We start from the raw sequence: 12,675 nt of genomic DNA on the forward strand, positions 1-12,675 counted from the left end.
TTTATCAGAAATGTTCTGGCTTCTGACCAAAGCTGTGTGTCTTCTGAAATCCTTTACTTAACCTTGCACCTTAAAAAAAAATACATCAAGGGTAATGATGAGGATTTATTGGACAATAGCAACAAGAGAAAAATAAAAACAAACAAACAAAAAACCTACAAAAAACATTCCCTTCCCTTTCTTTCCCTTCCTTCCCTTCTTTCTTTGATTGAAAAAATTAGCATAATAATGAATCTTGTCTGAAAAGAGTAAAAAAGCCAAAGTAATGTAGTTAAAACTGTCTATATCTGGATCTAACTATTTCTGTATCTTTCAGGTGTAACTGAGTAACTGAAACAGACGTCATAACTACTTAAACAGTATCTAGAAAATACGTGCACTATGTTTAGGAGGATTTATTACTCTGTAATTCTTTTTTTCCTTAGGAACATTGGTTATACACTCAAATATGTGAGTACAACTAATAGCTTGGCATGTGCTCTGACTGCCAGTGTGCTGATGACAGGTAACAACATATGTCCAAATTATGCTGTCTGTGCTAAAATGTCTCAAATAATGGAGATTTTAATTAGGCTACTATTTAATCATACTCTCTAAATTATGTGGAAATTATTATATACAGCTTAGTATAATTCAAGTAAATCTGTCTTTCTCAATTAAATGTGATATGCATTTCTTAATTGTTTTCTCCTTTTTCTTGAGAAAAGGCACTAGACCCAGCACAGAAACTAGCATTTAAAGTTTCTTTTTCTGTGATCATTGGCAGTCACCACTGCAATCAGCAGTTCAAAGTTGATAGATGTCCTTTATAGAGTTTGTTGATGTCTTCCTGTCATGCCACTATAGAATCAAACTGCATTGATTATTCTTTTAAATACTGTAAGTTGAACCTGAGTATCTCTGTATCTGAGTATCTTTAAAATAAAATGCATTGCTTAATCAACTAAGTTTAGGTAAATGCCCCCTTCTATCATTTTCCTGTTTTGTACCAAACCTGTATATCACTGTTCATTTTATGCTAACCAGTGTACATGTGTCTGTCCCATAGGTCTGAGGTGAAAGCGTCATTTCCATTAGTAGCCTTTTCCCTTAATATTTTCCATGCACAGCATTCTTCATAGCACTCTGTGCAGCAATGCTATGGTCACAGCCATGATAAGAGGGTGTCATGGTAGATTGGACTGGACTCACTTTCAGTTTTTAATAAAACTCTGACAAACAGAAGGAAACAGAAGGGAGTAGGTGTTTTTCATGTCATACTGGCAGAGAAGTAAAATACTATTTTTTGTTACAGAAGTCTAGTTATCTAGTTTGGAATGGGGAAAACAATTACTGATTTCTCTAAGTCTGTGGGTTTTGGGACTAAATGTTTATGCTGTAGAAGGAAGAGAATGACATAATGATGTTGTGAAAGTAAGGAAATGGAGGAGTAGGGGTGTGAGTGGACAAAACCATCTCCTGTAAATTGTACTCTAGCTCCCTAGTAAAGTCATTTTTTTTTCACTGTGAGGAAACTGACAAGGCATGGTGTAATTAAGGAATATTTATTTATTAATTAAATGTAGTGATCTGAATGTAAAGCCTGGCTGTAAAATAGTAAAAACTGTAGAATGAAGAACTACACAGTTCAAAATAGGAATCTGTAATTAGTAGACACTTTTTTCCAATGACTGGCCTATTTTGTCTATTTGCCTCAATTCTTCTTGTGTAAAATAATGATTTGTACTTATAGGTTAGAGGTGTGTGGTTTTTTCCCAAGAGGAACTTCCTCTTCTGTTTTTAATGCAGGCATTGCCACCTTCTGAATTTTTCACTGAGCAAGGTTAACCATAATCTTCTAATTTGAACGAATTCTTTATTAATGGGGAGAGGTACATCACATTTTTCACAGTGATGTAATTTGTGCTTCTTAGCAGAGGTATTATAAAGAAAAAAAAGGCAAGCTCTTCTTTGGTAGAATGTTTATGAAATGAAGGTGGCTGTCGTGGTTGTATGACTGGGAATGAATCAAATTGTGTGGGTTGACAACTGAATTAGGGAGATGCTAGAGGAACCCAGGCATGCCTGTTACATGACTTACCGGTTTTGTGGGCTTGATATTGAATATGTTTATGAATTGCAACTCAGAGGAAAAGAAAAAAAAATATTGCTTTTCATGCCTTCAGCTGATCAGCATTGTATTGTACTGCATTCAGAATAAGTTTGAGGAACAACTTTTCTGATAGAGAACAAATAATATTTGTATTGTTTCTTTTTAGATTATTACTATTATTACTTTTACATACATACATGCATTCATCCTATTTCATGAGCTTTAAGCTGAGTTAAAGGGCAATACCATCTTTTTGTGTGTGATTTTTATGACATGTTAACGTACACGAATCATTAGTCCAAATGTAATTGAAGCCAGAAACCGTGACAGCTGAAAAAGGGTTGTGTGTTTCTAGTAATATGAAAGCTGTCCTCAGTTAAAAAATAACTTGCTAACAGATGCTTAGGAAACTCATATTTTCAATTAATTATGTGAACCAAACCCTACATAGTTGATTAGGAAAAAAAAATGCCTTCCAGACCAATTTTTTCATAAATTTATTACACCATGTTTGCTAGACTGTTGGTTTATATTAGTCCACTGTTACAATCCTGAATGTTAATTAAGTTTTTCTGAATAATTGATATTTCGTTTCAGTTGCGAGGGGAAAAAAAAAAAATAAAAAGGGTTCACAGCAGACCATTTTCAATTTTTTTTTCCCTGCCAAAGTGAAGTTCTGTACTGCCTCTCAACTATCAAATTGGAGGATTATGAAGTAAGAGGAAATGAATGAATGGAGTGAATGAAGGGCTAGATTCATAAAACTAGTGGTAAAGAAGTAATTTTCCTCCCCCTTGCAGTATGTAGCTCTGGGTGTAAATCACCAACCCTGGAAGAGGAAGTTCTCATTGTTTTCCTCAGAAGGTGTGAATTTGATCACTTAACCCAAGTTAGTGGCCTAGTTACCAACAGGTAAGTATCCCAATGTCTCTCTTTTTGATGCTGCTTTATCTTTTCTAATAAATAAAGGAAATTCAGTGAGTCAGTGACCTCAGCAGTAGATTGGAGTATTATTCTCTTTCACTAACTCTAAGACTATTTTAGTATTCTATACAAATATAAAGCATTTTCACAAAAAAAAAAAAAAAAAAAAAAAAGACACAAATCAAAATTTTTATAGCATTTTACTAATTAGGAAACTTAGTTGTCAGGTGATAAACTGCTGAATTCACTTTCTCTTTAGTTTGAGAACAGGTACTAGAATCCAGATTCTCAGATTAAATTAGATTTAACTTTTAGACCTTTTTTTTTCAAATGCTTAATGTATAGGTCTTTAAAATAAAGATCTCAGGAGTTCTTGTGCCCTAAGGCATACTGAATTATTATGTTAGCTAGCTTAATAAGGGTAATAAGGGTAATCTTCTTCAAAAGAATAATTAAAAAAAAAAATATATATATATATTAAAAAAACATAATTTCACCATCGTTGTACACTCTGAGGCCTAGGATAGTAATAATTGGTTTCTCAAGTGGTGTAATACAATACGATTCCAAAGACGCCATTGAAGTTTAACCCATTTACCCCATCAGAGAACCAAGCCTTGTATCAATAAGAAAATATAGCTATAAAAGGTCAAGATTCAAAGTATCGTAATTCTTTGAACTCTTGCTTACATGAAAAATGGAATGATCATTCAAAATTCTGTTTTGTTTACTATTCACTTTGTCCATTTAAAGTAAAATTTTTATAATCTTGTCCTTGTCTTCTTTTCTCTTTAACAGCACCTTCAGGCTTAAAGGAATATCTGTATCTGGAGGCACGTCAGTTAATTAATTGCGTATCAGATTCGTCATTGTGACTTCTTGCAGACCAGATCTGAGAAGTTACCAGGAACCTGACCCTCCATGGAGAATGGAAAAGCCCTTCAAGTCAGAGCACAACTGATCACGAGTGTAATCTGCATTGAATAATCTTTCTCAGATCTGAAAGCTACAAGCTGAGTCCTGGCAAAAGCCACAGCCTTAAATTCCATTTAGTAGGAAAGAAGCATAAGGAGGACTAAGTGTCTTGCCCCATTGCAGAAACTGCTCTCTCCAAGCCTGACACTTGAGTTTTGTGCTGAGCAACCAGAGTAACAAACAATCAGTTTTTCGTGGGTCCAGCCAGCATCCAAGAGTATTTCAATATGTAGCCAAAAGGAGAAATGAAGCACTTAGGTGACAGCAGAAAATGAATGCATTTACTGTAACAGAGGAATGTTTCTATCTGTGGGGAAAGAAGACCTCTGTCATCCCTTGTACATATTCAAAGCCATACAGGAACAGGGCGTCAGTGATTTTAAATTGCTTAAAAGGATGCTGTCTCCTGTCCTCCACCCAACTTTGAAGAAGTTCAGCTGTTAGAGATTGCATCTTGATGCACTTCTGGTATTTGCACTGTCACTTCCATTCAGGGTAATGATGTGCATCACCATTTGCACAGATGGCCCCAGGAGATTTTTGACTGTAACAAGCTATATTTTGTCGGGCCTCCAAAAGGAATTAAAAAGTTAGAACTGAAGAAAAACATTTACATTCTCTTTCACTATGGGGATCTCTTCACAGAAAGGACTATGGTCCTTTCTTAGGTTTAAATAAATACATATACATACATATATATATATGTATATATATGAAAAAGCATCAACATGAGAAGGTGTATTTAAAAAGGGGATATAATCTTTTTAATAGCATCCATTTTTTATCATATTAGCAGCCAAGAAACTTAGTCTATTGAATTATACATCCAAAATGTTCCTATTGAACATTGACATTATAGCCCCAGTTACTGTTAAGGAAGTCATTTGTAATATGTATTTGACATAAATTTTTTCTAGCCATTTGTCTATACTTCATGGAGAAATCTAACAGAGAAACAGCATTTTCAGTTTATTTTTCTAAATAAATGTGCCGTTTATATTATTTGCAGTCACTCATTTTGGCTGATTTTCATTATCTCCAAAAATGATTTAAAGACAGAACCAAAACAGAGGAGTTGTTTGTTCATGTTAAGCTGTAATGATTTGCTGACCGAAAGCTTTAATATAAATACTGTAATTTGTAAAATGATGAAGTATATTTATACAGGCAAATATGTATGGAAAACAAAAGGAGGTATTTTAACTCTTAATTTCAGAACATAGTTTATTTTTAATATCCACATGAAATATGAAAATATAATGGGATAATTTTTTATTATCAGTGAGTTTTAGCAAATGAAGATTTGGATGTTTAAGAGTGAAAGAAATGTAGTTTAATAATTGTTGTTTCCCAAATTATGCAAAGATCTTTTGTCATCTGTCTCATTTTTTTCAAAAAGTGGTTTAGCTTTTGGGTTTGGTTGTTTGGTTTTGTTTTTTTCTTTGGTGTGTGTGTGTATGTTACGGCTTTTTGTTTGGTTGTTTTTTGCTTTAGCATACTGTCAAGGCCATGAAGTTAATACTATTTGATCACAAACAATTTGAGAAGCTACAGAATAAGAGGTTGTTCCTTAGAATACTCTACAGTTTATGGTTAAGAACAGTTGTTGTTAGCCATCTACGGCAGTGTTTTGTTATCGAGTTATTGAACATTTCAATGCTAGAGTCGTTTTGAATAAAAATGTTTTTCCTGTTTTTTTAGGCCATTAGCCTGTGTGTAATTTTAAGAGAAAAGTAAAGCATGTGATTCCCAGTTCACTTAAAGCATTAGTCTTAGATCCAGACATATGTATCTGATTTATAAACACTGAATATATTTTTCTTTATTTTCATTGCTTTATGGAAGCTGTTAAATGCTCACTAACAGAAAAATTGTCTTTCAACAACAAAAAAATGGAAAAGTCAAGATTTTTTTAAATCTGTGAGTTAACTTCATAAAGGGAAGATACTTTAAAAATGTGTTGCTCTGCTGTAATGTACAACCTAGTATTTGTGTGTGTGTGTGTGTGTATGCATGTGCACCTTATCTGTTGATGAATGAAATGACAGCTCTGCTGAAGTAAGTGACAGAGGTCTTGTCACTGCAAAAGTTGCTCATGTTATTGTATTTTTTGGAGAAAGACCAGAGCTCTGCCTTTGTTTGTGACTCTGAGGTCATAAGTAGCTTTTACAGTTTGTCAGGAAATCGAAAATGAAAAGATTAAATGAATGTTAGCCTCCCTCTTTTGGCAAAGTTGAGATAATCTCATGGTTTGATTCTTTTTAAGCAGAAAGTTAGTGGTCAGTTTCCATTGGTACAATGGATAAATGAAACCTTTGTATTTGTGAAAGAATGATGGCTGTGTTTTGTTCCCACACATTTTAGCTTGTGGTTCGTTTATAGTCTTTTCACTGTGATTTCATTTCTGTGTCATTAGAATCACGGATTTGGACACACAACTTGCATGGGTTTGGTTTTGCTCCCTCTTTGAATAACCTATGTATTAAAAAAGGAGAGCTTACTCTTTGAGACTAATTTTCAGAGTTGTTTAAAGAAGGGACAACATTATCAAAACAACAAGAAAATTTCAGAATGATTATTTGAGCACTTCCATTATTATATGATAATAATATTTGGAAAAGCTCTTTATTTTTGTGAACAGGATGAATTCATTTATATTTGAAAGTAGCCCAATAAAAATCTAGTGAAATAATTCATTACTACTTGCAAATACTTTTCTACTATTCTGAGTTCTAGATCAGCTTCTATGTGAAAGTTTTATTTTACAAAAAACACCAGAAAAAAGTGCAAAATTTTCTTCAGAAACATACAGCAGGTATAAAAAATAAGGACATGTTCTCACGAGTGGTTTTACACTGTGTGTGTAATGAAAAACTAATAAACATAGACCAAGATGTAGGCCTAACTTAAGTGACAAATGTAGTTTTGAAGAGGACACTGCAAATCTGTTTCTCATCAGTCATGTGCTGTTATTTATAGCTTTGCATTAACTAAGGTTTCATACTGGAAAGTAAATTTCAGTGCATGTACACCTACATGCACTCAGGTGTATTATGACTTATTCTACTACCAGTGCACTGGGGTAAATCTAGATTTCTTGATTTTTGTAGTTTTAAATAATTAAACCTTTAACTAATTATTCAATTGTGTGATATAAGTTGAGCTAATGTCTGTGTACTGTGCAGATAATATACTGATGTACTAATGTACTGAAATAATACAGGATAACAAAACTCTACTGGGGTTTCAGGAATTATTGGCAAATAATTTGCCCTGAAATATTTGTTCATAAAGATTAACTCCAGAGGAGACAGTTAGATGATCTCATCGAACAACAAGATGTTGTGGTTTTTTTCATTATCTTAGGCTGGACATTTTGACAAGAGCAGGAGAACTTTTTCAGCAAAGATGACATTATGGTGACTGATGGGTCCTTTTGTAGGTTTATGGGTGTTAGGTACATAAGAAGCACCTGCAGAAGTGGTCCTAGAATGGTGCAGTGTTTTGTTATCTGGCATCTGAAAAGCTAGCTGAAGCAGCCAATATGCTTGAAATGATGAGGTGTGCAAAACAAAAAGCTGACAGTTCTGGATGTGTCTACCACGCATGTTTTCAGCACTTGAATTTTTTTAAAGATAAGGACCACAATAATTCATGAGAAAACTAAGTACATGTTAAAATAGCTATTTTGTAAAGTGGAAGTGAAAGATTATGAAAATCTCATGAACACCATGATGTTATAAAAGTGTCCCTCTCCTGACATAAACAATTACCTCAAGGGTCACATGGTATGAATATCCTCAAGGGACAGATTTTTTCCTCTGATGGGATACATACTTGGTCCATAACAAGGCTCTCCAATTACATTGTAAATAAAACCTGTCCACAAGATAACCAAGACAGTTTGGGAAGGGTATTGCCTGGAGAGGAGTGGGAGGAGGGCAACCATAACTCTGCCCTGGGGCTCATGCTGAAAGTACGAGACTGTTACCCAGGCATCTGGCAGACCCAGAGCCCATTGCGGGCAGCTATATGGGAGCGTGCCTGCCATCTGTGAGGTAACACATATCATCCAGCATAAGAGCCATCTGCTAGCCAACAGTGAGGAGAAGTCAAGGGATGCGCACCCTCTGGGTGTCTGCAGCAGAAGAAAAGGAAACAGCAGCAGATCCTTGAGCAAACTTTAAAGGATATTGTGAATGACGCTGTAAGTTTAACATGATCTAAATCACAAGAAGACCCTGGGAACTACCAGCCTCTCAGACTCACCTCTGTGCCTGGAAAGAGCATGAAACAGATCCTCCTATAAACTATTTGAAGGTACATGGAGGACAGATAGGTGATTGGGACAGCCAGCACATCTTCACCAAGGGCGAGTCTTGCCTGACCAACCTAGTGATCTCCTATGATAGAATGGTATCAGTGGATAACAAGAAGAGCTACAGATATAATCTATTTGGACTTCTGTAAGGCCTTTGACACAGTCTCCCACAACATCTTTCTCTCTAAGTTGGAGAAATATCAATTTGATGGGTGGACTGTTTGCTGGATAAGGAATCAGTTAGATGGTCACATCCAGAGGGTAGTAGTCAATGGCTTGACGTTCAGATGAAGATTGGAGACAAATGGTGTCTCTCAGGGGTTCGTATTAGGACCAGTATGGTTTAATATCTTCATGAATGACATAGACAGTGGGATTGAGTGCATCTTCAGCAAGTCTGCAGATGACACAAAGCTGAGTGATGCAGCTGACATGCCTGAGGGATGATTTTCATGGACTGGATAGTCAAAGATCCTGTGAGAGAGGAAGTAAAAGACAAGTGGATGTGGTTCAAAATAACTCATCTGAATCTCTCTGTAGATTCAATATACTTGCAGGGCTGCAGAAGTCAAGAAATCTCCCTACGGCTGTGCTCAAATTCAGAAAGGACAATTATAAACACGGACTCTTGTAAGGAAGAATCTGTAAGGAACAACTGAGATTTAAGTCATGGCAGATGGCACGAAGACTATTTAACATACTGTATTGAAGGCAGAGAGCAAACACATCCTGCTTAGCAAGAAAGGCTTGAGAAGGGGAAAAACGGATCCTGCATGGCTAAGCAGCAGGGTATGAGAGACTGCTGAGGGCAAAAATATGTACTTCAGGTAGCCGAAGGCTTAAAGAAAATGCAAGGACTATACAGTTCTTATGACTAAGTATAAACAAAACTTAAAAAAATCCTTAGCAAGGCAAATCAAAACAATTTCAAGATACATGAGACATTTGTTAACCAAAGTAATTGCAAGAAATATAAAAATTAAGAAATTATCTTTCTACAGTAGCAGCAACAGGAAGTCTGGCAGAGAGTTTGTAGTGCCAAAAGATAATTGAGGAAAACAAAAGCACTCAGAAGACATTATGGGAACAATATGGTCTTAGCATTTTAATTCTGTTTTTTTCTGTAAAAGTGTTTTGGTAGATTTTCATACATTAATTTTCCACAAGGGGGAAACTTGTTTGAAGACATATTTTGCCTGTATGAGCTGGTACAAAACAAAATGAAGAGAATAGCCAAACTAGATGGCATACACCTAGGATTTTTAGAGGTATTCAGGGGTGAAATAATCAAAATGGTAACAGTGGTGTGAAATTGGTAGTTTAACACTATTTTGATAGCTTTTGCGACATAAGGCTGCAACTATGTTGCCAATTTTACAGTGAATTTGAGAGAGGTTGAAAGAAGAGCAGAGACCATGTGTCAGTACTGGGCAAATCAGTCAAAACTAAAGTAATACTTTTTTTGTTTGTTTGTTTGTTTGTTTGTTTGTTTGAACTAGAAAGTATTTTGCAGTGTCAGTGACACCAAACACTGCAGGAAGCAGGACAGCTGGCTAAGAGGAAACACAGAGGAAATAGTGCAGCTTGCTAAGAGGAAAGTTCCTGCACTGATAGAAAAATTGTTAAAATATGGGATAAAAGGGTGATTTTTTTATGGTCAGTTTTCACAGGGATGCATACCAGAATCTGTGCTTCTCAAAATACATGTAATGGTTTTACCCCAGCCGGCAACTAAGCACCATGCAGCCATTCTCACCTGGTGTGATGGTGGAGAGAATCAGAAGAGTAAAGTGAGAAAACTCATGGGTTGAGAAAAAGGCAGTTTAATAAGTAAATAAAAAGCTATGCACACAAGGAAAGCAAGACAAGAAATTCATTTACTGCTTTCCATGGGCAGGCAGGTGTTCAGCCATCTCCAGGAAATAAGGGCTCCATCACATGTAACGGTTAATTTGGAACACAAGCGCCATAACTCTGAATGTCCTCTCTTGCTGCTTCTTCACCCAGCTTTATATACCTAGCATGATGCCATATGGTATAGAATATTCCTTTGGCCAGTTGGGATCAGCTGTCCTGGCTAAGTCCCTTCCCAGCTTCTTGTACAGACCCAACCTGATCACTGGTGGAGTGGTTTGACAAGCAGTAAAGGCCTAGTCTCTGCGTAAGCACTGCTCCGCAATAACTAAAACATCCGTCTGCTATCAACACTGTTTCTAGCACAAATGCAAAACATAGCCACATATAGATACTATGAAGAAAATTAACTCCATTCCAGCCAAAACCAGCACATATGTGAATGAGAGAACATGCTAGAAAAGTAATAAATAGTTACTTGGAAAATTTGCTCATCACACTATGTTATTAAAGATATTAAATATGAGTGAGCTGCGTGACTGGTTATTAAAATGGCAGCTAAAATTAAAATAAAAGTGAGATTATCTATACGAAAACCAATTTTTATTTCACATATTTCATGTAGCTTGATATTTAGCCATTAAATATTTCTATAAAAATGTCAGTCCTGTGATTAGGGGTCACAAGATTACAAGTACACAGGTAGGAATTATTGTGAAAACAAGGCAGAAAACAAGTGATTATCATTGTATCAGTCAACAGATGTGTGGTAGACCATGATATTTAACTTTTTAAAAACTATGTGCATTCCTCATCCACATCCTGGGCGGGGTGGGGGGGGGGGTGGGGAAAGGATGTAATCAAACTGGAAAAGCTTCAGGGGATGGTTGACAAAGGTAGTCAAATGGTAGGATTAGATTCTGTCTGAGGAGTGACTGCAGGCAATGATTCTTCTGCCCAAAAGAGAGGAGTGAAAGGAAAGTGCAATAGAGAGCTATAAAGTGACATTTAATATGCAGCAGTAGGGGATATCAAAAAAGCTAGCTATTTGCAATCTCAAAAGCAACAAAAAAGTGGTTATTTAGGCAATGTGGGGGGAAACTGTGGAACTCTCAACACATTACACATGCTGAAAGTTTATGGGACTCAGCAGAGTCTGTGAGAAGTGAAGCAAAAATAGTCATTGAGAGCTACTAAATGAAGCAATCCCATTTTTGGCTCAAACATGACCCATTGGTATCAGGAAGGGTATCATGAAGATGCATTTCTACATACACACTCTTTTGATCCTTGTCAGCTGCTTTTGTGGCCCAGCTACACCACTTACGTAAGCTGAAACCCTTGGTAAGAAAATTATGGTTTTGTAATGTTTAGTGCTTATTTTACAGATCCACCATTATTATTCCAAACAAATTGACAAAACTATCCAAGACTGTTCATATGCAAAGCACAACAAAAAAGTCTTAAGACAGGTAAGGGATGGTGTTCTGAAAGTTATGCCATGATTAAAAATTCACTTATGTACTAGTTCATTACCCTGTTATGTTGATGTTTAGATATTGAGGTTTAAATAGTCACATGTGGTAATTAAGAATAATGCCAAGGCGAGAGATGCGTGCTTCAGAAAGTAAAATGTTCCTTTATTAATATAGCTTACAAATTATTGATTAGTGCTGTTTATTTATTTAAAGTAAATGGATGTGTTAATTATTTCCTTAGTTTTATCACTGGAATAAATATACTGATAAATGCAGAGACATTGTAAATTGTGAATGGAAACTATTTGAATAATCAGAATGAGGAGCTTATTCTTCTGAGACCCATGCTGATTGAACAAATTCACTTTTAATTACCTGTATTTGAATAATTAGAAAGTTTATTATGCTTATATCAAACTGACAACAGTTCGACCTATGACAAACCTTTTATTTATGGTGAAAATTTTACTTAGAAACTTTATTTTGTTAGTTATAGGTTTTTGAAAAATAATTGTAAAGTAATATTTTTTTCATAGACAAAAATGTGTTTAAATTTTTGGAGCATTGAAAACCAGTAAATAATATCTATTTATTGCAATTGAATAAGAACAACATTGGGTATTCTTGTTTGTATTATTGTTACAGTGTGGTGCTATTGCTGAAATAAGACAACAGATTTGGTTTTAAAACTGGTTGTCATCTATCTGTTCTTAGAACAAATGCTTGCTTTTTTTCTGCTTTCTCTTAAGGCTAACAGAGGCCTCTGTTTGTTCATTCTTTTTTCAAAGAACAGTTGTCTTCTGTGGCATAATAACATTAATTTAATTCACGTGTTGGTAATTTGTTGCCTGTTGATCATATGCCCTGTCCTTTTCTCTGTGAAGCAGATATTTCAGAATGGTGTTGTGTTAACAGACTTAGTTTAATGGAGCTTGAACTGATTTTATCTTACAGAAAAGTACATATTCTGTGTCTGTATGGAAAACCTAACTAAAGACACTGTCTTTGCTGTAGGCTATTTAAACAGCATT

At 35.4% G+C, this 12,675-nt stretch overlaps 1 protein-coding gene across 2 annotated transcripts in view; it reads left to right on the plus strand.

Moving 5' to 3' along the window:
* PRR16 (proline rich 16) overlaps positions 1-7,318 on the plus strand; it is a 155,412-nt gene extending 148,094 nt beyond the window's left edge. For both annotated transcript variants that reach the window (XM_082074836.1, XM_082074838.1), the window contains 2 exons: positions 2,893-3,004; positions 3,815-7,318. The gene's annotated coding sequence lies outside the window, so the exon portion shown is untranslated. The remainder of the gene's footprint in view (positions 1-2,892; positions 3,005-3,814) is intronic.
* The last annotated feature ends 5,357 nt before the right edge of the window (positions 7,319-12,675 follow it).

Source organism: Streptopelia decaocto, assembly GCF_964273445.1.
Source record: "Streptopelia decaocto genome assembly, chromosome: Z".
Classification (NCBI taxonomy): domain Eukaryota; kingdom Metazoa; phylum Chordata; class Aves; order Columbiformes; family Columbidae; genus Streptopelia; species Streptopelia decaocto.